Below are 22,114 nucleotides of genomic sequence, written 5' to 3' on the forward strand. Positions count from 1 at the left end.
AATAGCCTCAAAATGCACTTTCTTGCTTGATAGGAGCATATTTAGGAGACTTAGTTAGCTTGTTTTCGTACATTTATGTTGTTAGTTCATAGTTATTTTAGTAGTTTAAGCCATTTTCGTGTGTTTTTAGGTTCATATGGCTAAGGAAGCAGAAAGGTGCATTTTGGAGCAAAATTGGGCTTGGAATGGATAGCTTGTGCTTGGAGCAAAAGGAATGGACGAAATTGAAGACCTAAAGGTGTTAGGATTCCTAATCTAAGAATGATTCCTAATCTAAGAAGGATTCCTAATCAAAGAAGGATTCCTAGTCAAAGAAGGATTCCTAGTCAAAGAAGGTTTCCTACTTGAAGTAGGAAAGTTAAGCCAAGGTTTCCTATTTTTGTTTGACCTTTCCTAATCCTAAATATCCCTAAGTTCCAGCAACTTTGAAGGTATCTTATGCATTTTAGGACACAAACCAAAGATTCCTTGCACTCTCCTAGTTTATGCCGCACCTTTCTTACCCTTTTCTTCCAAAATCTGCCATATATCTTATTTCCCCTTTTATTCTAGTCAATGCCGCAACTTTCCTTTTGATAGGAGCATATTTAGGGGACTTAGTTGGCTTGTTCTTGTGCATTTACGTTGTTATTTCTTAGTTCTTTAAGTCTTTTAAGCCATTTTCGTATGTTTTCAGGTTCTAAGGGCTAAAGGAGCAAAGAAGTGCATTTTGGAGCCTTTTGGAGCACTTTTGGGCTAAGGATGGATAGCTTATGCTTGGAGCTAAAGTGTTGGATGAAATGGAAGACCAAGTGAGCCTAGAATCGAAGGAAGAAGGAGGAATCAAGAATTGGAAACCAGTTTCCATTATGGGGAACTATTCTTGAAAGGTTTCCAATTGTGCAAGTTTCCAAATAATGTTGGTTGCCTAAATCACATGTTCTAGAAGCCCTAGACATGTCCTAAATTGTGCCGCACCTTACCTTCCTTTTCTCTCCCAATTTCTGCAAGATTATGTCACAATCCTGATGCGAAATTTATACGCACACAAATTAAACCCTCTTTTCGTCAAATTGTAGTATATGTATAAGTAGGGATCGTTCTAGACCGGGGATTAGGAGGGATTGTTAACCACTTGGATTTGACTCAAAAACGTAAAATAACAATATGAAACACTATACTAGACTCAAAGAATGCAAAACTAAACTTTAAAACACTAAAACAAACCAAAAAAACTCAAAACAGCACCAAAACACTCAAAACTGCCTTAAAATCACTTTCTGGGCAGTTTTGAGCACCTTGAGTACTTTGGACGAATTTGGGAAACAAAATGAATCAAAACACTTACAAACACAAACTAAATGTATTTCTAACTAATCTAACACTTTAAAAGAAATGGGGGATTGGTTTTGAATGAAACTTGAAATGAAAACAGAAACTTGGAAACAAACAGATTGTAAATTAAAGCATAAGGAAATGAAGTAAACACAAGATGAATGAATCAACAACTAATAAAATAAGATAGTACCAATGAAGATGAAGCTAGAGATTCGATTTCACCATCGCTAAACCAAGTTCATGCTTGTTAAGTCAGATTATACTCATCCCTCTACTTATTTCTTGGGTTGGTTTCACTTAGATATGATCAGCCATATGATGTGTGGATTTGATCAAATGTCTCTAATTATGAGCCTAATTGTGATGTGCAACTTTGGTTCCTAATCAAGACTATGTAGTGCACAAGAAACTTTCACAAAACCAAAGGGAACACTCGGCAGGATGTTTGCAAAACATTCCCTTCATTCATTCACATATCTACCAAGATTATGCATGATGTGTGCTTTAATCTTGGCTAAACAACCTGTGGTTAATTCAAATGATGATCAAGCATTAAAATCAACACACTAAGTCACAATTAAATCGAAGAATGAAGCAAGAAATAGATAGATTAAATGAGAATTCCGAATTAACTACATGGCAAACTTTGCAAGGCTACATCGAATCCCTAGAGGAGGATTAGTTACAATTCATGTTTGCAAAGGATTTAACATAAAAACATAAAACATGAATGAACATAGAATTAATAAGAAGAAAGAACCCTTGAAGCAAAACTGATGTAGAATCAAAGAAACACCTAAACATTCCAACAACTCAAACTTGAATTGTATGAACGTTTAGGCCCTCTTATCTTCCTCTTCGTCGTAGCACAAGGTCTAAGGGATGTTGTTGGTGTGTTGAATGGATTGGGGAATTATGGAAATGGAAGGATGATGTTTGGATTGTAAGGGAAAGTCACGGCACAAAGGGGGGTTTATGGTCTACATTTCTGCAATGGATGAAGTGTATGAATGGAATGGATGGACTTTGTGAAGGGCACGGCCCCTAGGGACCAATTTCTGTTGTGAAATGAATTGTGGATGAATGAGAATGAATGAATGAGTATTTATAGGTGAAATGGGGGGAACATGACAGCTAGGTTGCATGTGCTAATGCTGGAATGGTAAGGTGAGTGAATGTGCACGGTAATGAGTGTTGTTGGTGCTGAAAATGCATGTGTGTGCATGTGAAATCTGCCAAGATGCATGTGAAAGTGTATTTTCTGATGGAATGATTGTGTTTGTTTGAATGTGCATGTGATTAAATTAAAGGATGCAAAGTAAATAAATAATTAATGCATGCATTGAATTATGAAGATGCATGTGCAATGAAGTGGAATGACAATCTGAAATGGGATAGGTACCCACGACAATGATGATTTCTGGTGGTGTTTGGGTGTATGTTTGAATGGTGCATGTGGGTGAAGGTGTGGCTGCATGTTTGAATGATTAAAGGGACATGTGGGGGTGGAAATGATGACTGAAATGCATGTGACTTGTTTGTGGTGAGTGAATGCATGTGTGATGGTGTGAAAGCTGCCAAGATGCATGTGAAAGTGTATGAATGTGCACGGCATGGGTTGTTGATTTTCTGGAATTGAATTAAAGGATGCATGTGGCTGCAAGTTTGGTGAGTGATGATGAATGCATGTGAATTAAAAGAGAAGGGAATGCATGTGAACTCACGGCATGGATGTGTTTTGGATGCATGTGTTGATGAATGGGATTGTGGAGATGCACGGTTTTGGGAGAGAATGGTGTGAATGCATGGCATGATTGGGATTAGGAAAGGTTTAAATGTCCTAAAACTAAAGGGAACAAGGTTTCAACACTTTGGTCTTCAATTAGGTCTTCAATTTCGTCCAACACTTTGGCTCCAAGCATAAGCTATCCATCCTTAGCCCAAAAGTGCTCCAAAAGTCTCCAAAATGCATCTTTTTGCTCCTTTAGCCCTTTGGACCTACAAACACACGAAAATAGCTTAAAGGACTAAAATAACTAAAGAAACATAACGTAAATGCACGAGAACAAGCCATTTAAGTCGCATGAATATGCTCCTATCAAATCCCTTTCTTAAAAGTCTTAGCCGCACCTTACCTTCCTTTTATCTCTCAAAATCTGCAAGTTTTGCACTTTCCCTTTCTTTTCCTCCTTTAGCCGCAAGACTTTGTTTTTTTTCCCCTAATTCCTGATTTCAATTACCTATTCTAAAGGGATTTAACTTAATTCCTGATTCTTAGAATTGATTTGGGGAATTAAACACATACTTATTTCCTATGCAAGCCTTGCCGTGCACCTCCCTTGACCTTCCCTTTTCCTTGCCGTGCAAGGGAGATGATTCTTTCTTATTTCATTGCATTAAAACACATTCCTTTTGTGTTTAATCCCTTTGCCGCAACTTTTAGGTAGTTTCCTTCACTTTTCTGATTTGATTTCCTATTTCTAAAAGCTTTTGACTTAAATTCTGATTACCTAAATAACCTAGGGTTTTAATTCCTGAAATCCTATTAATAAACCTCCTTGTTGCAGCGACAAAACATTCATTCATTCAACATTCACGCCAGAAATTCATCCCTTCCCTCTAACACATCCATACTTCACCATTCTCCATATTTTCTGCACAAAAACTTCCCTTGCCGTCCCTACATCCATCCCAACCCAAAATCTATCATTCTACATCATCCATAACTCCCTAAACTCACCAAACCTCTTGTGCCGCAGCAATTAGGAGAGGAAGGAGGCCTTGAACGTTTCATGCTCGCAGATTGGAGTGTTCTTAGGTGTACTTCGTTCTTGTTTTCAATGTTTACTTTGTTATTACTCTCTGAGTTTGCTGTAATCATGAGTGGTTAAACCCCTAATTAGTTAGGGGAAAGTTTGAAGCCATGAACATGTTTGAAATATGAATTGATTTCTTCCAATTGTGCTTTGTTAAGTTGTGATTGCAATTCAATTATCTGTTTATTAAAAACTTGTTTGTGTATGTTGATTAAGGATGCATACTTAGTTTTCATGCATGAACTCGATGCTAGTTTATAAACGAGTTTCACCTAATCGTCACAAGTTTATAAACATGAGTAGTGAAGGTTGCTAGTCACAATCGCGTTAATTGAATTCTTGGCAAGAGTATCATGCATTCATAGTTACAATTGCCTCGTCAACACTTATGATTCTCATAGAGCATAATGATCTCTCACTGTACCTCTTCTATGCATTCATGTTGAGGACCGTTGGAGAATAATTTGAATTGTCGCATGCATCATCCAATTGAATGACATAAGGAAATCTGATGGTTAATTAGTGCATCACGGTTAACTTGGGGTGTTGAGCATCATAGTTAGTGAAAAGCAATTGGAAAGTCGATTCATATACAAATATGTTATGTGTGGAGAAAGGACCTCTAACTAATCCATCCATCATCTTGTTTTCAAAATTTGTTTTACAATCTGCCTAGTTTATAACTTGTTTTGTTATTTCAATTTTCGTCAAATCAAAACCCCCTTTTACTTTCTTGTTCTATAGTGTTTAGAATATGTTTAGTTTGTGTTTTAAAGTGTTTTGAATCAACGTATAATCTTAAATTCGTCCAAAATTGTGTTTAAGGTCAGAAACTGCCTAGTTAGTGTTTTTAGGCAGTTTTGAGTCTTTTGAACTTGTTTTGAGTCCTTTGAGTCTTTGTGAACGTTTTTAACTTTGTTTTTATGTTTTTGAGTCAGTTTAGAGGTTTTAGCAAGCCCTCCTAATCCCCGGTCCAGAACGATCCCTACTTGCATCCTTACTACAATTTGACAACAAGAGGGTTAATTTGTGTGCTTAACTATTTTTGCATCACCTTTCCTTTTCCTCTTAGAATTCTGATTTGTTACCCTTTTTCCTTGAGGATTTGGAGCCAAAAACCTTCCCAAATTAATTACTTATTGCCTTAACCTTTCTCCCTCTATATATACATAATCTGCCGCACTTATGGGAAATTCTAGACATCCATACACATCCATACGAATTTTCTCTCATTCTCCCCATTCATTCAGCCGTCATCCACCCCCTACCACCATCCAACCTATCCATCCATCACCATAATTCATACCCAAATCCATCACCATCCAAACTATCCATCCATCACCATAATCCATCACCATCCAACCTATCCATCCACCCCCTATCCATCCAACCTATCCATCCATACACATCCATACACATCCATACGTTTGATGGATAACTTATTCTTGTTTGTTGATTAAGGGTGCACACTTAATTTGCATGCTTGAATTTGGTGCTAGAATATAAGGGAGTTTCACATAATCGTTACAAACTTATATTCACAAGTAGTTAAGGTTGTTTTCACAATCATGTTAAGTAAATTCCTAGCATGAGTATCATGATGTCATAGTTACAAGTGCTTTGTCAATGCTTATGATTTTCATAGAACGTAATGATCTTTGATTGTATCTCTATTATGATGTCATGTAGGGAACTTTTGAAGAATGCTTTGGGTTGTCGTATGATGTCATCCAATCCAATAACTAAAGGAAAATCTGAGGGTTAATTAGTGATGTCACGGTTAATCTGGGGTGTTAAGGTTCATGGTTTATCGAAAAGCAACTGGAAATCAATTTGTATGCAACTGTGTCATGTGTGGAGAAGGACCCTCTAGCTAGCTAATCACCCATCCATATACCCAAATTCGTTCATAACTTTGTCTAGTTTAGTTTCTGTTTTGTTTTAATTCAAATTCGTCAAAACCAAAACCCCCCTTTGTTTTAAGTGTCTATTAGGTTAGAATCTGAGCTATTGTGTGTTTTTGAGTATTTTGAGTCAAAACCAAACCTATTTTCGTCCAATGTAAGTCCTAGAGTCTAGTTTGAGTCTTTTTCATTGTTTTGTGTTGTTTTGACTCTTTTGAGTTTGTTTTGAGTCATATAAGTTTAGTTAAGAGTCTTTGAGTTTATTTAAGTGTTTTTAAGCATATTTTTGTATCTTTGAGTCAGTTTTCATTAGATTAGCAATCCCTCCTAATCCCCGGCCTAGAACGATCCCTACTTATATCTATACTACAATTGTCAAAAAGAGGGTTTAATTTGTGTGCTATTATATATCACATCAAATTTTTGGCGCCGTTGCCGGGGATTAGCAACTTTGCTAATCCCCCGTTGTTTCCCTTTGTTTTTGTTTATGTATTTTAGTTTTAAGTTTCTGATTTGTGTTTTGTTTTCTTTTGTTGATTTTAGCTACTAGAGAAGCAAGACATGGCACTTACTAATATTCAAGCTCAAATAACGAATCTTACTTCTCTTTTGTCACAAATGCAAAGAGTTGGTACATTTGATCGTAATCAATCAAGGAACGACGTGTTTTCCAATACTTACAATTCGGATTGGAGTGATCATTCAAACTCTATGTGGTGGGAACCTCAAAATGTTCAACAAGAAGGATATTGGCAGCCATATGAGGAGTTCTATTCAAGCCCGATGCAGCCACCACAACCTGCCCAAACAAATTCAGGTACATCTTTCTATAATGATATGCTTATTAAGTTACTCACCAATTTGTCTCAGGAGCAAGAAAATCAAGACAAAAGGTTGGACCACTTGGAAAAGCAAATTGGGCAGATCGCGGAGTTCGTAGGACAGTTTCAAGACCAAGGCAAACTCCCTAGTTCAACCATTGCAAATCCGAATGTAAGATTTGAAACTGCCAAGGAAATCATCTTGAGAAGTGGCAAGGAGGTTGGAACGGACCTGCAACCATCAAAATCAAATCACAAGGAAGATGAAAGATTGCAAATTGAGGAAGAGGAATACACCCAACCCACGGCAAGGGTGGAAACACCTTTGCCGCAGGCACCTATTGCTCCTACGCCATCCAATTTAAGTAAGGTTGTTCCAAATTTGATTATTTCTAACCCCATTCCACCCAATGTCCCTATTTCTTGCAGGTTCATGAATTCCAAGGAAGAAGAAAGTGAAAAAGACATCTTGGAAGGCCTTCCAAAAGTGCAAAGTAGGGAATATCAAAAATTCATCAAGGAGGATGTTCTTGAGACAAACAACCCCAAAGAAGTTGAATTTTATGACACAGGACAAGGAACAATCCTCACACCAAATCTGTCCAAGTGCAAAGTTCCTGAAACATTCAAAGAAGATGTGTTTGTCCTTGAGTTTTTGTTGGAGGACATAGGTAAGCCACCTCCTCCAATTTCAATTTCGTTTTATACTAACAGGTTGTTGATGATTCAGGCACCCAATCTTGAATTTAAACCATTACCGGATCATTTCAAGTATCACCTTCCATTCAAAGATCAATTCCATGCCGTGGGTTCCAATTGAGCCTAAGAAGAGAGTTCGTCCGGCTACAAGACGTTAAAGCAAGCACTTCTTGGGAGGCAACCCATGCATTCAAATAAAGAAGACCTAGGAATCTCCGGCTCCATAACCAGATTTGCGTTCCTAAACCCTACTCTTTATTGCTTTTATTTCGTCATGTTAGTTAGTTTATGTTGTTTGTTTGAATGTGAGTCTTTGTTTGAAACATTGAGGACAATGTTTGATTTAAGTGTGGGGGGGTAAACAAGTTGTTTTTGCATGATTTTCGTGGGATTTTATCACCTATCACTTCTAATGTTGTTTCTCACTGTTTGTAAGTGTTTTTAGTGTGTTTTGAAGTGTCTTTATGTGTTTGGATCAGAAAATCCGAAAATTTACAAAAAAAATATTGTAAAACAGTTTTGAAAAACCCAAAAAGAGTTGTTTTAAAGTTGTTTTTGTGTGTTTGTTTGTGTCTTAGGTCACCTTCCAACACAATGATGAGGATTTGGTTTTAAATTGCATGACTATTAAAGAATGTTGTAAACATGGCTAGAAGTTGATTTATGCTTTGGTTTATGCTTGGTTATGGTTATAGCTTATGAATTCACATGTAATTACAAAGAGAAAATCAGTTTTTGTAACATGCTTGAAGGAAGGAACTCAAACTAAAGCTACATCCTTGAGAGACTTGAGCCTAAAACGTTCTTTGGAGAGTATAATCTGTGATTTCTTGTTTTCTAAAGTCGTTGCATGGTCTCATCATTCTTTGCTTGGTTGCTACTTAGAATGCATTTCATCATTAAAGTTCCAAATACTAGAACTCATGCCCATTTCATTCAAAGCATGGTATTGATTGCATAACATACAATAAGATGAAGTTGTTTAGTTAAGCCAAAGCCACAAAGCCTAACCCTTTTGCATATGTATTGTAGGATTAACCCTTTTGAGCCTATTTAGCCTATTTTCTTTGTTAGCCACATTATCCTTACCTAGCCTAGATTAGGACTTTCCATACCTTTGTTCTTAAAAGATAGTGAAGCATGACTTAGATTGAACTCCTATGGATTAAATTATGGCAGAAAATGAGTGTGGGGGAAGGTAATAGGGCACGGCAAAGAAGAAAAATAAAAGAAAAAAAAATTCGTGGAAAAAATAAAAGAAAATAGAAAAGTGGTGAAAAGAAAGAAAAAGAGTTGAAAAATAAGTGAGAATGATCTCACAAGTGTTGGTTATTGAAGTAAGGATCCAAAAGTTCGAAATTTGACCCTAAATGTTGCATGAATCTTTCCTTGTGTTTAAAAGTTAATTTCTGCCATTAAAAGTGAGTTTAAGTGTCAATTTCATTACTTTGCTTCCTATTGCTTTAAGAACCTTTGTTATCCTTTACCTTTCTTTGTTAGCCATTACCCTTAGCCCCGTTACAACCCTCAACTTCTATCTTGATGTTATGTGTTCAATATGTGGAGTTTGAATTTGGTATGAGCATATGGAATCACTGGTTCTCGTTCTAAGTAGTTGATGCTAACTAATTAAGCACACAAATTAAACCCTCTTTTTGTCAAATTGTAGTAAAGATGTAAGTAGGGATCGTTCTAGACCGGGGATTAGGAGGGATTGCTAAACACTTGGAAACTGACTTAAAAACTCAAAAACAAAGTTTAAAACACTAAACTCGACTCAAAGAATGCAAAACTAAAAGTTAAAACACTTAAACAAACCTAAAACCCAAAACAGCAACTAGAAGACTCAAAACTGCCTAAAAACCACTTTCTGGGCAGTTTTGAGCACCTACACTAATTTGGACGAAATTGGGTGAAAACTTGAATCAAAATACTTAGAAACATAAATCAAAATACTTTCTAACTAATCTAAGACTTCAAATTAAAGGGGGATTTGTTTTGGACGAAAATTTAACAAAAAACAGAAACTTTAAACTAAACAGATTGTAGAATGTTTTTGGATAAAAAGGATGGATAAAAGGCTAGTTAGGAGGTTCTTCTCCACACATGTCACACTTGCAAACAAAACGATTTTCAGTTGTTCTTCCAATAAATTATAAATACTCAACGCCCCAGATTAACCGTGAATTGCACTAATTAACCCTCAGTTTTTCCACAAGTTATTAAGTTGGATGATTGCATACGACAACTCACAACATTCCCTACAAGTTCCCTACATGAATTGCATAATAGAGATACAAGCAAGAATCATTAAGTTCTATGAAAAACATAAGCATTGACGAAGCATTCGTTACTATGAATTGCATGAAACTTATGCTAAGAATTCATTCAACGCGATCGTTTTCAAGCGACCTTCACTACTTGTGATTATAAGATTGTAACTATTAGGTGAAACTCCCTCATAATCTAGCATCATATCCATGCATGAAAACTAAGCGTGCACTCTCAATCAACATACACAAATAAATTATCAATCAAATAGATGAACGAATTGAATCCACAACTTATGAAATAACAACTGAATGTAATCAAATCATATTGCAAGCATGTACATGGTTTCGAATTCCCCCATAACCAAGGGGGTTTAGTTCCTCATACTCACAACACAAAGAATATCAAAATTAAACATGGAATTCAACGGAAAGACAACACCTAAAACGTTTCAGCAATCCTCAATAGAATGGCATGAACGTCCCAAGCTTTTTCTCCTCCTCTTGTCTGCGGCACAAGAACTAGGACAGGTTCTAGGGGTTATTTAGATGGATGAGTAGGTAAGGAATGATATGGTAGTGTTTAGGGGACATGGGGGTTGCGGCAAAGTGTGAAAATATGGCAGATTGGTGGAGGAAGGCTGCGGCAAGGGGGCTGAATATATTTTGACGAATTTCTGATTTGTGGAGAGGGTTGTATCTGCGGCATGGTGGTAAAACATATATATATAGGCAGCCAAACCCTAAAGAAATCAGGTTAGACAAATGGGCTAGGGTTTAGGTGCGGCAAGGGGTTGGAAATCCACCAGAAAATAGGGTTTCTAGAACATTAGGTGCGGCATGGGCTTAGGGTAGATGGATTAGGGTTTAACTTGGCAGAAATTAAATGATTAGGCCCTAGGGTGCGGCTAATTAAGTGGGCTAGGATTAGGGTTTAGGTGCGGCATGGGCTTAGGGTCCACAAGGAGTTAGGGTTTAGGTCATCTAAAAGCCCAAAGCCAAGAATAGAAACTCACGAAAATGGAAACCTCCAAGAATAGAAATTTCCAACTTTAGAAACTTTGGTTGCCAATTCCGACTTCTTTGCTCTTCACTTTCATTTCTTCATTTCTTAAGCTCCTTTGACCTTCAACCTCGTCCATTCCTCGTGCTCCATTTGCATACACCACATTCCAGCTCAGTTTTGCTCCAAAAGCTCCAAATTGCATCATTTCATGTAATATGTCCTTTAAACCTGAAAACACATGAAAGTAGCTTAAAAGACTACTTTAACGAAGAAAACATAACAAAAATGCATAAGAACTAGCTAACTAAGGCGCATAAATATGCTCCTATCAGTAGTAGCATTCCATTCATGAGATCATAAACATGCCATTGTCGTAAATCCAGAAAATGCTTTCTTTGATATAACATATGTGAGTGTTAGTCTTCATATTTAAATCAATCTTCTCACATATACCCAGTGTAGGGTGTGTAGTTAGAAAATCTGTGTGAAAATAGAGAGCATCCTAGTGAGGAATTGAGGGAATTCTCTAAGGCATGTTACTACATTCAAAATGTTGTTTTAATTGATTAAATGTGAACTAGTAAGTGGTAACTATGATTAAGTGTTTGCAAAAGTGTAGAGAAAGCTAGAAACCGTGGGAATGATGTTCTTTGATATGTCATGTGCATTGGAAATCCCTAAGGTAATTGTTGGAAGGTCTAGAGTGTGTTTTGTTTTGTTTTGTTAGTTTTGTTTGTTTGTTTTGCTCGAGGACTAGCAAAAGCTAAGTGTGGGGGAATTTGATAGGAGCATATTTAGGAGACTTAGTTAGCTTGTTTTCGTACATTTATGTTGTTAGTTCATAGTTATTTTAGTAGTTTAAGCCATTTTCGTGTGTTTTTAGGTTCATATGGCTAAGGAAGCAAAAAAAGGTGCATTTTGGAGCATTTTGGAGCAAAATTGGGCTTGGAATGGATAGCTTATGCTTGGAGCAAAAGGAATGGACGAAATTGAAGACCTAAAGGTGTTAGGATTCCTAATCTAAGAAGGATTCCTAATCTAAGAAGGATTCCTAATCAAAGAAGGATTCCTAGTCAAAGAAGGATTCCTAGTCAAAGAAGGTTTCCTACTTGAAGTAGGAAAGTTAAGCCAAGGTTTCCTATTTTTGTTTGACCTTTCCTAATCCTAAATATCCCTAAGTTCCAGCAACTTTAAAGGTATCTTATGCATTTTAGGACACAAACCAAAGATTCCTTGCACTCTCCTAGTTTATGCCGCACCTTTCTTACCCTTTTCTTCCAAAATCTGCCATATATCTTCTTTCCCCTTTTATTCTAGTCAATGCCGCAACTTTCCTTTCCTTTTCCTCTTAGAATTCTGATTTGTTACCCTTTTTCCTTGAGGATTTGGAGCCAAAAACCTTCCCAAATTAATTACTTATTGCCTTAACCTTTCTCCTTCTATATATACATAATCTGCCGCACTTATGGGAAATTCTAGACATCCATACACATCCATACGAATTTTCTCTCATTCTCCCCATTCATTCAGCCATCATCCACCCCCTACCACCATCCAACCTATCCATCCATCACCATAATTCATACCCAAACACCCTTGTGCCGCAACAAAGAAGGAGAAAGAAGAGAGGAGAAGCCTTGGACGTTTTGGCCATTCAAGCTTGGATTGTTGGAGCGTTTCTAGGTGTATTCAATCTTTGTTTTCAATGTTTAATTTATATTCTCTTTGTTTTGTTGTAAACAAGAGGAGCTAAACTTGTTTTAGCTAGGGGAGACTTTGAAACCATGATTATATTTGCAATATGAATTGATTAATTCCAGTTGTGATTTCATAAATTGTGAATGCAATTTACTTAACCGTTTGATGGATAACTTATTCTTGTTTGTTGATTAAGGGTGCACACTTAATTTGCATGCTTGAATTTGGTGCTAGAATATAAGGGAGTTTCACATAATCATTACAAACTTATATTCACAAGTAGTTAAGGTTGTTTTCACAATCATGTTAAGTAAATTCCTAGCATGAGTATCATGATGTCATAGTTACAAGTGCTTTGTCAATGCTTATGATTTTCATAGAACGTAATGATCTTTGATTGTATCTCTATTATGATGTCATGTAGGGAACTTTTGAAGAATGTTTTGGGTTGTCGTATGATGTCATCCAATCCAATAACTAAAGGAAAATCTGAGGGTTAATTAGTGATGTCACGGTTAATCTGGGGTGTTGAGGTTCATGGTTTATCGAAAAGCAACTGGAAATCAATTTGTATGCAAGTGTGTCATGTGTGGAGAAGGACCCTCTAGCTAGCTAATCACCCATCCATATACCCAAATTCGTTCATAACTTTGTCTAGTTTAGTTTCTGTTTTGTTTTAATTCAAATTCGTCAAAACCAAAACCCCACTTTGTTTTAAATGTCTATTAGGTTAGAATCTGAGCTATTGTGTGTTTTTGAGTATTTTGAGTCAAAACCAAACCTATTTTCGTCCAAAGTAAGTCCTAGAGTCTAGTTTGAGTCTTTTTCATTGTTTTGTGTTGTTTTGACTCTTTTGAGTTTGTTTTGAGTCATATAAGTTTAGTTAAGAGTCTTTGAGTTTATTTAAGTGTTTTTAAGCATATTTTTGTGTGTTTGAGTCAGTTTTCATTAGATTAGCAATCCCTCCTAATCCCCGGCCTAGAACGATCCCTACTTATATCTATACTACAATTGTCAAAAAGAGGGTTTAATTTGTGTGCTATTATATATCACATCAGTGCTCCTTTTGCCATTAGGACCTAAAAACACTCTTTTTAGGCTTTTTAAAACATGTTTTTCAAATTTTTATGTGATTTTCGGAGTTATAAAAACAAAACATACTAAAACACTCTAAAACAACTTAAAAAACACCTTAAAACAGCAAGGAACAACATTTGAAGTTATGGGTGATAAAATCCCACGAATTTGCATTAAATATACTTAGTTACCCCCCCCACACTTAAATCAAACATTGTCCTCAATGTTTTAAGCATAGATTCACACAAAACATAAGTAAACACACAAAAAGCAATTTAAACATACTAAACATGGCAGAATGTAATTAACAAAGAGAAGAGTTTAGGGACGCAAATCTGGTTATGGACTGTAAATTCCCTCTTCTCCTTGGTAATTGCATTGAGGCTTTGATCATAGTGACTCCACAGGCTTACTCTTGAACTGGTTTCCGCCCATCATTGATTTTCCTTTGTGCTACTCTTGAACTGGGCAGCAGGATTCTTTTGGTCTTCCCCGAAGGTCTGAGCTTACCCCTTTGGTCTGTTTCTTTGTTCAATCTTTCCAATTCGTATTGAAAAGGGTTGGAGGATAACTCAGCCTATGTTTGTCTCCACATGCTTCAATGTATCATTTTCACTTGCCTTACTCGCTCCCCTTTGCAGAAATGGTCCCTTCTCTGGAAGTGTATCAACCGTTGAAGATGACTACTCGAGAGCAACGCTAGGTAAGCAATCAGGAATAGATTCCAGGCAGTTGGCTCCAACTCGGAAGACTGACTCCAAGTGCCGGCTGATTGCTTCTTTCACTTTGCCATGCGAGTAAGAACAAGGACAAAAAAAAAGACAGGGAAAGAGCATGATATGAGATACTTTTGCTTTTGACCTTGATGATATGAGATACCTTTGCTTTTGAAGAAGCGGTGAATGAATCAGCACATGTATTTGTTGTGCTGTTTCCTCCTGGGTCATCTGTACTCCAGGCATCTGGTATCATCTTTGGGGAAGAAGAAAAAATTGAGTAATTCGAAAGGCTTTGCTGGGAGTGCGCCCTCAGAGGTGAGGGAGAGTTGGGCATTTTCTTCAGGTCTGCCTTGCCATAAAAGACGAAGGTCGACATATATAGAGATAATATCAAGTGGTGGTACTGTTCTTTTACCCTTGTCGACAAATGTGATGTGAAACTTATGTTGACACACAAATTAAACCCTATTTGTGACAATTGTAGTAATGAAGTAAGTAGGGATCGTTCTAACCGGGGATTAACTAGGGGTGCTAATCTAATTTGAATTGACTCAAAAACACAAAAACTAAAATTTAATTTGGTCGAATTTGAAAGTGTTTATGACTCCAAATGCTTAAAAACACAAAATAAAACAAATACGAATGACTACGACTCAACAAAATATGGGGGGATTGTGGTTGGATGAATTTAGACTAAATGGGCAGATTGTAAAGAAAATAGATTTTAAGACAAAATTTGGATGAATCAATGGATGATGGGATAGCTAAGGGGTTCTTCTCCACACATGAAATATATGCAACGTAAATCAATTTCCAATTATCAATCCAATAAGTTATGAACCTCGACACTCCAAGTTAATTAGGTCCGCTTAAATTAACCTTCAGATTTCCCTAGAATCATTGAATTGGATGAATATGCATCGCAAACAAATTATTCCTAACAAATTCTCTATATGAACAGCATGATAAAGACATAAGTTAGAATCATTACGTTCTTTGGAAATCATAAGCATCGACAAGGCATTTGTAACTATGAAAAGCATGATACGCTTGCCAGGAATCTACTTAACATGATCGTGACTAGCAACCTTCACTACTTGTGAATATAAATTCATAACGATTAGGTGAAACAAACTTATATCCTAGCATCAAATTCAAGCATGCAAATTAAGCGTGCACTCTCAATCAACATACAAGAATAAGTTCTAAATCAAACGGTTAAGCAAATTGTATTCAAAACTTATGCAACGATAATTGGAAGTAATCAACTTATTTCACATATATAATCATGGTTTCGAATCACCCCCTAGCTAACTAGGGGGTTTAGCCTCTCATGTTCACAAAAAGAGAAATACAATTGAATTTAAACATAAAGCACAAAGGATTGATTACACCTAGAACGCACAACGAATCCACTTGAATTTCTGCGCGTCGAAGCTCCTCTTTCCTCTTCTCCTTGCTGCGGCAGAGATGTTGTGTGGGTTTATTTGGGTGATTTTTCTGACTTTGGGATGGATTTAGGGTGTTAAAGTGGGCGGCAATGGTGGTGGAATGGTGTGGGAAAAGGCACGGCAATATGGGGTTTTGCTGGAGTTTGATGGGAAAAGGCACGGCTGTTATGAATTATTTGTGGCTGAAAAATATATGGGATATGGTGCTGCGGCAGAGAAGGTGATGCTGGAATGGATGGTGAATGGAGGGGCAAGGCTACGGCTTGGAGTTGATGTGGTGGTTGCGGCTGTGATGGGAGAAGGCTTGAATGGAGGGGAGACACGGATTTGAGGGAATTAACGTGTGACGGCTGAATGAATTCTGAATTATATTGGGGGGTCACGGCTTAGGGATTTTTAGGGTGAATAATGGTTTTGGGACTCCAGTGCGGCTATTTAGAATAATAGGAATATATTAGGGTCAAAAATAAATGGGGGCCACGGCTTATAAAAATAATGGGAGATGTTGCTGCGGCAAAGGGTTGTGATTTAGGTTTTTAAGTGGCTGATGGGAGTCACGGCTTAGGGGAAATTAGGGTCCATGATTAATATGAATGAAAAGTTGCGGATTGAATGGAGAAAAATGGTATGGTGGCTGCGGCGTATTGGAAAAATGTGTGAATGTTAAAGTCCATGAATATGGTGCGGCTACATGGGGAAAATAGGGTGATTAGGGTGAATGATTGATTTAAATTTGAATGAATGGAATGAATTAGGTCGGCTAGGGTTATAAAGTGGGCTAGGGCCTTGGTTTTGTGTCCTACAGTGCATACAAGACCTACAAAGTGGCTTGTTTGAGTAGGATTCCTCGTTTTGGTAAGAATTCATCATTGGAGTAGGAATTCGTCGTTTCTTCAAGTCTTCAACTCATTCATTCCTCTTTCGCTCCAAAAGACTTCAATTTGCATCTTCTTGCACACTTTGGCCTTATAATCTGAAAATACACAAAAGTGGCCTTAAACACTAAAATAACTAAATAAACACAACATAAATGCACGAGAACAAGCTAATTAAGTCGCATGAATATGCTCCTATCAAATTCCCCCACACTTAACTTTTGCTAGTCCTCGAGCAAAACAAAACAACTAAAGAAGACAAGACGAAACAAAACAAACAAAACATAACCTAAACCTTCCAACATTTGCCTCAGGGATTTCCAATGAAACATGACATGTCAAAGATCATTACTCACATAGCTTTTAGTCTTCCTTCCCCTCAAGCACATACTTAATCGTAGTCACCATTCACTAGTTCGCATTTAATCAATTAAAACACATTTTGAATGTAGTAACATGCCTTAGAGAATTCCCTCAATTCCTCACTAGTTATACACTCAATTTTCACTCAGATTTTCTGACTACACATCCTACACTAGCTATATGTGAGAAGATTGATGTAAACATGAAAGACTAGTACTCACATACGTTATAACAAAGAAAGCAATTTCTGGAGTAATTAAACGTGTTTACATATGATCTCATGAATGGAATGCTACTACTTAGATGCGAGAACCAGTGACACCATATGCTCATACCAAATTCAAACTCCACAATTGAAATGCACAACACTCAAGATAGAAGTGAAGTGTTGTAACGGGGCTTGGGGTATTGGCTCACAAGGAAAGGTAGGGATAAACAAAAGTTCTTTAAGCAATAGCAAGCAAAGTAATGAAATTAAGACCTAGAGTTCCCTTAGAATGCAGAAATCAACTTTTAGACAAACAGGGGAGATTCAAACAACTCTTAGGGCCTAATTCATTGTTTTGGGCCCTTACTTCAACAAACAATACTTTTCATCTCTTTTACACTTCTTTTTCTTTCTTTTTCTCTTTTTTTTTTTTTTTTTTTTTTTTTTTTTTTTTTTTTTCTTTTTTTTCTTTTTCTAGCCATGCCTATGGCACATAAACTCACATCCATCATCCTTCCCCCACACTTATTTTCTGCAACACATTAATCAAAAGGGAATTCATTCATGCTTACTATGCTTCAAGAACAAGGATACGGATGGTCCTATTCTAGGCTAGGTGAGGATAATGTGGGTTAACAAAGAACATGGGCTAACACGGCTCAATGGGGTTAAACTTAAACACAAAATGAGTGAAGGGCACATGGCTGTTTGGCTTTTTGGTGGTGGTCACTACACAACTTCATCTTGAATATGTGTTATGCAAATCAATGACATGCTTTGAATGAAATGGGCATGAGTTCTAGCATTTGGAACTAAGTGATGAAACGCCTTCTAAGTAGTAACCAAGCAATGAATAATGAGATCATGCAACGACTTTAGAAAACAATGATGCACAGATTATTACTCTCCAAATAAACGTTTAGGCTCAAGTCTCACAGGGATGTAGCGTTTGTTTAAGTTCCTTCCTTCAAGCACGTTACAAAAACTAATTTTTTGCTTTGTGATTACATGTGAATTCGTAAACTATAACTACAAACAAGCATAAACCAAAGAGTATATCAAACGTCCATCCATGTTTGTAACTTTCTTTAACCATCATGCAATTAAAAATCAAATCCTCATCATTGTGTTGGAAGGTGACCTACGACACAAACAAACACACAAAAACAACTCTTTTTGGGTTTTTCAAAACAATTTTTTCAAATTTTTATGGTATTTTCGGATTTTTAAGTCAACACACTCTAAAACACTCTAAAATAGCTTAAAAACACTTAAAAACAGTGGGAAACAAGTTTAGACATGTTAGGTGGTAATACCCTACGAATTTCATGCAAAAATATCTCAAAACATAATGTTACCCCCCCACACTTAAACTAAACATTGTCCTCAATGTTTTAGACACAATTGAACACATTACACATAACATAAAGTAAGCAACGAAGGAAGGGGTTTAGGGACGCAAATCTGAGTGTGGAGCGATTCCCAAGTTCTTCCTTTGTTGATTGCATGGGTTGCCTCCCAAGTAGCGCTTGCTTTAACGTCTTCCAGCCGGACGAGTCCTTCTTTTCTCACTTAGGACCCACGGCATGCCATGGGATCTCCTCCACAACATGCTCCATGAATTTCTCGTAGTATGGCTCGATGAATGGGAGGGGATAGTGATCCTCCCTGATTTTGGTGGTTGGGTTCCTAAAATCCATATAAATGCTCCCACCACCTTGAAATTGATTGGGTACCTGCACCAAAGAAGGTAACAACCTATTAGTTGAAATGGGAATTGGAATTGGGCTTGGTGACTTACAAACATATTGTATTGAAGGCTCAAAATCGGCAGCCCTATCAACAATGTCCCCATTTAAAGTTTCGGCCATATTGGGTGGTTGTAGGGCAATCACTCCAAGTTCTTTTCCCATGGTGGTGCTTGACACATCCTTCGTGGTAAGTGTGGATCCTTTCGGCCCTTTATCCTTATGCACATCTACGACAAAACAAGAATGACTATCGTTAGGATTCTTAACAGAGTCATAAACATTGAATTTAATTACGTCACCACCAAACTCCATTGTTAGTGCTCCTTTGGCCACATCAATCTTGGTTTGGGCCGTTTTCATGAATGGACGGCCTAGCAAGAGTGGCAATGATGGAGCATCGCTCGAATCCTCCATTTCTAAGACATAAAAATCTGCAGGAAAAATGAGATGATTGACCTGCACTAAAACATCCTCAAGGACTCCCTGGGGATAAACATTAGAACGATCGGCCAATTGAATTATAACGTCATCTTGTTTTAACTCACCAAGGTTCATAGATGCATAAATGGAATATGGCATGACATTAATAGAAGCACCTAAATCTAACATGCATTGTTTAAATCTAGTGTTTCCAATTGTGCATGGGATAGTAAAGCTCCCTGGATCCTTACATTTTGGAGGTAACTTTCGTTGCAAAACCGCTGATACATTCTCACTTACTTTTACAACTTCCTTGTTTGAAATTCTTTTCCTAGTTGTGCATAATTCTTTTAAAAATTTTGCATACCTGGGTACTTGCTTAATAGCATCAAGTAAAGGAATGTTTACTTGGACTTTTCGAAAGGTATCCAAAATGTCCTTTTCGCTTTCTTCCTTCTTCGATTGTGCAAATCTGCGAGGAAAAGGAACATCGGGCAGATTAGTGTTCGAAATCACAACATTTGGGACAACCTTACCTGAGGTGGATGGATGGGGGGTCGTAGATGGCTGTGGCATGGGTGGTACCACCCTGGCCGTGGGGTCATTTTTCTCCTCTTCTTCGATTCGTAACTTCTCATCTTCCTTGTTTCCCACTTCTTTTCCACTTCTTAGTGTGATAGCTTTCGCAGATTCGAAACCACCCTTTGGATTGACTACCGTAGTGCTTGGTAACTTACCACTTTCACGAATTTGTCCCAAAAATTCGGCCATTTGGCCCATTTGCTTCTTCAGCTCATTAACCTCCTTTGCTTGGTTCTGCATTCCCTGCGCCATTGTGGTTAGTAACTGATATGTTTTATCGTCATTCATAGACGTACCTGAGTTGGTTTGGGATGATTGTGCTTGAGGAGGTGGTTGTGGTGCCATTGGCCTTGGAAAGAAACCCGGGGGTTGTCGGAATCCACTTTGTTGGGCATATTGTGGTGCATCTCTCCATCTGAAATTGGGGTGGTCACGCCATCCCTGATTGTATGTGTTGGAGAAAGGATCACCTCTTGGTTGGTTCTGATTCCCATAGCCCACAGCATTGGCAGATTCCCACCCTCCGTTCTCAATTAATTGAGGACATTGATCAGATTGGTGTCCTTGAATGGAGCATACACCACAGATTGTAGTTCCTTGCGTCTTAGGGCCTTCAACAAACTGCGATAACATAGACGTAAGGTTAGCCATTTGGGATTGTAACTCAGAAATAGAACTTACCTCATTTACATGCTGTGGCCGTGGGGTGTCTCTCTGCCCAACACCTTCATATTGTTGTGCATTGAGTGCTCGATTAGCAATGAGAATTTTGGCATCCCTAGGTGTCTTGTCCACTAGAGCTCCTCCCGCGGATGCATCCAACATTTGCCGTTCAAGTGGTAAAAGGCCTTCGTAAAAATATTGAAGAAGTAGCTCCTCCTTCATCTGGTGCTGTGGACAGGAAGCAACAAGAGATTTAAAACGTTCGTAATATGTAGGAAAAGATTCACCTTGGCTTTGCTGAATTCCACTAATCTTCTTGCGAAGAAGAATGACTCGTGATGTCGGAAAGAACTTCTCTAAGAAGGCTCGCTTCATACTCTCCCATGATGTGACAGTTCCGGGAGCCAACTCATACAACCAATCCTTGGCCTTCTCCACCAAAGAAAAAGGAAAAGCCTTCATCTTCAATATGTTGCTGTCCACGTTCACCGGTGTCATACTTGAGCACACCACCTCGAATTCCTTTAGATGCTTGTTCGGATCCTCCATGGCCAACCCATGGTATTTCAGAATATGGTGGAACAAGCTGGACTTCAACTCAAATTCATCAGTCTTCTCAGGGGCTGCCCTAGGGTATTGGATGCAAAGAGGTGCTGCATTGGCCAAACCCGAGGCAGAAAGCTCCTTGATGGTTCAATTGTCCACTGCCATGGTTGGTACTTCCTCTTCAACCCAATCCGTGGCCTCCTCTTCAACCTCAACTTCAACGTCTTGCTCTTCTAATTCAGGTTCGGGACTAGGAGGATTAGACGGTTGCGATTTCTTTTTCCTTCTCAAAGTCCTCTCGAAATCACCGTCAAAGTCGGAGATATGCTCACGAACAGGTTGTGAGCCACGGGTCATAAACTAGTACCTGCACACAAGAGCAAACAAGGTTAGCAATCAACCTAATAGACTCGGCACAAGTAAGGAAATAAGGTGCCACACACGGCACAAAAACAAAACACACACACACGGTGCAAAAAAATTAAAACAAAACAGAAACTAAACAATTTAAACAAGACTCAAGACAAGGGATTAGCAACTTTGCTAATCCCCGGCAACGGCGCCAAAATTTGATGTGAAACTTATGTTGACACACAAATTAAACCCTATTTGTGACAATTGTAGTAATGAAGTAAGTAGGGATCGTTCTAACCGGGGATTAACTAGGGGTGCTAATCTAATTTGAATTGACTCAAAAACACAAAAACTAAAATTTAATTTGGTCGAATTTGAAAGTGTTTATGACTCCAAATGCTTAAAAACACAAAATAAAACAAATACGAATGACTACGACTCAACAAAATATGGGGGGATTGTGGTTGGATGAATTTAGACTAAATGGGCAGATTGTAAAGAAAATAGATTTTAAGACAAAATTTGGATGAATCAATGGATGATGGGATAGCTAAGGGGTTCTTCTCCACACATG

The 22,114-nt window shown here is 37.8% G+C and overlaps 1 pseudogene; it reads right to left on the reverse strand.

The window, feature by feature from the left end:
- Nucleotides 1-16,164: 16,164 nt before the first annotated feature.
- LOC148692375 (uncharacterized) lies at nt 16,165-21,543 on the reverse strand (annotated as a pseudogene).
- Nucleotides 21,544-22,114: the final 571 nt, after the last annotated feature.

The sequence above is a fragment of the Pyrus communis genome, chromosome 12 (genome assembly GCF_041283825.1).
Source record: "Pyrus communis isolate YQ-2024b chromosome 12, ASM4128382v1, whole genome shotgun sequence".
Taxonomy (NCBI): Eukaryota; Viridiplantae; Streptophyta; class Magnoliopsida; order Rosales; family Rosaceae; genus Pyrus; species Pyrus communis.